Source organism: Formica exsecta, unplaced genomic scaffold (genome assembly GCF_003651465.1).
Source record: "Formica exsecta isolate Colony F162 unplaced genomic scaffold, ASM365146v1 scaffold736, whole genome shotgun sequence".
Classification (NCBI taxonomy): Eukaryota; Metazoa; Arthropoda; class Insecta; order Hymenoptera; family Formicidae; genus Formica; species Formica exsecta.
In genome coordinates, this window is record NW_021853502.1 from 64,346 (window position 1) to 69,454 (window position 5,109).

Below are 5,109 nucleotides of genomic sequence, written 5' to 3' on the forward strand. Positions count from 1 at the left end.
TACAAAGGCGCGCGTTATAATATAATATTAATAGATTCGTTGTATGGAGGGATGCGTTGTTTTAATATATTAGGAGATACAGGCGTCGTTTTATCTCTATTCGATACGCGTCGCGAGGGGACCGGGGGTTCGCGATTTGTCATCTTTGCTACTATAAAAGGATCGCGACGATTTTAAAATATTAGTTTATCCTAAAATATTTTGTTGAAGCGACGTACGCAATGAAGTATTCACCGAATACTTCAACGACACTAGCCAGAAGAGTATTCAATACTCGTATTAGAAGTATCGATGATATACGGGTATTAGAAATACCAAATTGTTTAAAGAACGAATTGCGCGAATATTACATAAAGGATTGTTTATACCGTAAAGAAAAAATCAATTTTGCCGAAGAATTCGTGCGAGAAACGAGCGTCGCGCCATTCGACGAACTCTTCGCGGACGTTGGAGCCGACCGCTATTTACTATACCGCAATTGGAACAGGCGATACGGCGTTCCGAAATTTTCGTGGGAGGTGAATCACGTTGTGCATTGCTTCTACAAGTTTGGTTGCGAATTCGATAACGGATACTATTTCGAGGAAGAAGAAAGATATTTCGCGGATTGCGCGCGTGAACCGAGTTTTGCGAGAAGTATATCGACGCACGTAAAAAAAACGGTGCTTAGCCAGATAGTGCGCGCGTGCGATCTCATCGACGAAATTTTCAAGGCGTCGAATCATTGGTGCAGCGGGTGCAATACGAGAGCTTTATTTTACTTCAAAGAGTACGACGAGGAAGATACGTGGCTTATTAGTAAAAAATCTTGGCGTCCATTGAAGAATTAGTAATAGATCGAGAAACGATGGAAGAGCGCGATCTTCTCGAGAGCGCGCAAAACGTCGCGACGGCGGTCGCGCATCTCGCGTGGGCGCGATGATGCCACGAGGGTCTCGAATCTCTGCGGGAGAGGTGTCGAGGCGAGCGTCGGAGAAGATCAACCGGAACCATCAATTCTCTGGTGGCTCGAATCGTTCGATTGACAGGCGCGAGAGACGATCTGCGTTGACGTTTCGAGCGCGCGGGCGGCGGCGTCGAGATGCGTGAAAGATTTTCGTGGTTCGAGATCGAGACGGCTTTCGCGGGAGCGTCCCGTTTGACTACGTTGATATTAACCACGGTCCCGATTGACCACGTTGAGATTGACCACGTTGCGATTGACCACGTTGCGATTGACCACAGTCCCGATTGACCACAATCCCGATTGACCACGTTGATATTTACCACGGTCCCGATTGACCACGGTTCAAATTGACCACGGACCCGATTGACCACGTTGATATTGACCACGGTCCCGATTGACCACGTTCATATTGATCACATTAATATTGACCACGTTAATATTGACAACTGTCCCGATTGACCACGTTAATATTGACCACAGTCCCGATTGACCATCGGGACCGTGGTCAATCGGGACCGTGGTCAATCGGGACCGTGGTCAATCGGGACCGTGGTCAATCGGGACCGTGGTCAATCGGGACCGTGGTCAATCGGGACCGTGGTCAATCGGGACCGTGGTCAATCGGGACCGTGGTCAATCGGGACCGTGGTCAATCGGGACCGTGGTCAATCGGGACCGTGGTCAATCGGGACCGTGGTCAATCGGGACCGTGGTCAATCGGGACCGTGGTCAATCGGGACCGTGGTCAATCGGGACCGTGGTCAATCGGGACCGTGGTCAATCGGGACCGTGGTCAATCGGGACCGTGGTCAATCGGGACCGTGGTCAATCGGGACCGTGGTCAATCGGGACCGTGGTCAATCGGGACCGTGGTCAATCGGGACCGTGGTCAATCGGGACCGTGGTCAATCGGGACCGTGGTCAATCGGGACCGTGGTCAATCGGGACCGTGGTCAATCGGGACCGTGGTCAATCGGGACCGTGGTCAATCGGGACCGTGGTCAATCGGGACCGTGGTCAATCGGGACCGTGGTCAATCGGGACCGTGGTCAATCGGGACCGTGGTCAATCGGGACCGTGGTCAATCGGGACCGTGGTCAATCGGGACCGTGGTCAATCGGGACCGTGGTCAATCGGGACCGTGGTCAATCGGGACCGTGGTCAATCGGGACCGTGGTCAATCGGGACCGTGGTCAATCGGGACCGTGGTCAATCGGGACCGTGGTCAATCGGGACCGTGGTCAATCGGGACCGTGGTCAATCGGGACCGTGGTCAATCGGGACCGTGGTCAATCGGGACCGTGGTCAATCGGGACCGTGGTCAATCGGGACCGTGGTCAATCGGGACCGTGGTCAATCGGGACCGTGGTCAATCGGGACCGTGGTCAATCGGGACCGTGGTCAATCGGGACCGTGGTCAATCGGGACCGTGGTCAATCGGGACCGTGGTCAATCGGGACCGTGGTCAATCGGGACCGTGGTCAATCGGGACCGTGGTCAATCGGGACCGTGGTCAATCGGGACCGTGGTCAATCGGGACCGTGGTCAATCGGGACCGTGGTCAATCGGGACCGTGGTCAATCGGGACCGTGGTCAATCGGGACCGTGGTCAATCGGGACCGTGGTCAATCGGGACCGTGGTCAATCGGGACCGTGGTCAATCGGGACCGTGGTCAATCGGGACCGTGGTCAATCGGGACCGTGGTCAATCGGGACCGTGGTCAATCGGGACCGTGGTCAATCGGGACCGTGGTCAATCGGGACCGTGGTCAATCGGGACCGTGGTCAATCGGGACCGTGGTCAATCGGGACCGTGGTCAATCGGGACCGTGGTCAATCGGGACCGTGGTCAATCGGGACCGTGGTCAATCGGGACCGTGGTCAATCGGGACCGTGGTCAATCGGGACCGTGGTCAATCGGGACCGTGGTCAATCGGGACCGTGGTCAATCGGGACCGTGGTCAATCGGGACCGTGGTCAATCGGGACCGTGGTCAATCGGGACCGTGGTCAATCGGGACCGTGGTCAATCGGGACCGTGGTCAATCGGGACCGTGGTCAATCGGGACCGTGGTCAATCGGGACCGTGGTCAATCGGGACCGTGGTCAATCGGGACCGTGGTCAATCGGGACCGTGGTCAATCGGGACCGTGGTCAATCGGGACCGTGGTCAATCGGGACCGTGGTCAATCGGGACCGTGGTCAATCGGGACCGTGGTCAATCGGGACCGTGGTCAATCGGGACCGTGGTCAATCGGGACCGTGGTCAATCGGGACCGTGGTCAATCGGGACCGTGGTCAATCGGGACCGTGGTCAATCGGGACCGTGGTCAATCGGGACCGTGGTCAATCGGGACCGTGGTCAATCGGGACCGTGGTCAATCGGGACCGTGGTCAATCGGGACCGTGGTCAATCGGGACCGTGGTCAATCGGGACCGTGGTCAATCGGGACCGTGGTCAATCGGGACCGTGGTCAATCGGGACCGTGGTCAATCGGGACCGTGGTCAATCGGGACCGTGGTCAATCGGGACCGTGGTCAATCGGGACCGTGGTCAATCGGGACCGTGGTCAATCGGGACCGTGGTCAATCGGGACCGTGGTCAATCGGGACCGTGGTCAATCGGGACCGTGGTCAATCGGGACCGTGGTCAATCGGGACCGTGGTCAATCGGGACCGTGGTCAATCGGGACCGTGGTCAATCGGGACCGTGGTCAATCGGGACCGTGGTCAATCGGGACCGTGGTCAATCGGGACCGTGGTCAATCGGGACCGTGGTCAATCGGGACCGTGGTCAATCGGGACCGTGGTCAATCGGGACCGTGGTCAATCGGGACCGTGGTCAATCGGGACCGTGGTCAATCGGGACCGTGGTCAATCGGGACCGTGGTCAATCGGGACCGTGGTCAATCGGGACCGTGGTCAATCGGGACCGTGGTCAATCGGGACCGTGGTCAATCGGGACCGTGGTCAATCGGGACCGTGGTCAATCGGGACCGTGGTCAATCGGGACCGTGGTCAATCGGGACCGTGGTCAATCGGGACCGTGGTCAATCGGGACCGTGGTCAATCGGGACCGTGGTCAATCGGGACCGTGGTCAATCGGGACCGTGGTCAATCGGGACCGTGGTCAATCGGGACCGTGGTCAATCGGGACCGTGGTCAATCGGGACCGTGGTCAATCGGGACCGTGGTCAATCGGGACCGTGGTCAATCGGGACCGTGGTCAATCGGGACCGTGGTCAATCGGGACCGTGGTCAATCGGGACCGTGGTCAATCGGGACCGTGGTCAATCGGGACCGTGGTCAATCGGGACCGTGGTCAATCGGGACCGTGGTCAATCGGGACCGTGGTCAATCGGGACCGTGGTCAATCGGGACCGTGGTCAATCGGGACCGTGGTCAATCGGGACCGTGGTCAATCGGGACCGTGGTCAATCGGGACCGTGGTCAATCGGGACCGTGGTCAATCGGGACCGTGGTCAATCGGGACCGTGGTCAATCGGGACCGTGGTCAATCGGGACCGTGGTCAATCGGGACCGTGGTCAATCGGGACCGTGGTCAATCGGGACCGTGGTCAATCGGGACCGTGGTCAATCGGGACCGTGGTCAATCGGGACCGTGGTCAATCGGGACCGTGGTCAATCGGGACCGTGGTCAATCGGGACCGTGGTCAATCGGGACCGTGGTCAATCGGGACCGTGGTCAATCGGGACCGTGGTCAATCGGGACCGTGGTCAATCGGGACCGTGGTCAATCGGGACCGTGGTCAATCGGGACCGTGGTCAATCGGGACCGTGGTCAATCGGGACCGTGGTCAATCGGGACCGTGGTCAATCGGGACCGTGGTCAATCGGGACCGTGGTCAATCGGGACCGTGGTCAATCGGGACCGTGGTCAATCGGGACCGTGGTCAATCGGGACCGTGGTCAATCGGGACCGTGGTCAATCGGGACCGTGGTCAATCGGGACCGTGGTCAATCGGGACCGTGGTCAATCGGGACCGTGGTCAATCGGGACCGTGGTCAATCGGGACCGTGGTCAATCGGGACCGTGGTCAATCGGGACCGTGGTCAATCGGGACCGTGGTCAATCGGGACCGTGGTCAATCGGGACCGTGGTCAATCGGGACCGTGGTCAATCGGGACCGTGGTCAATCGGGA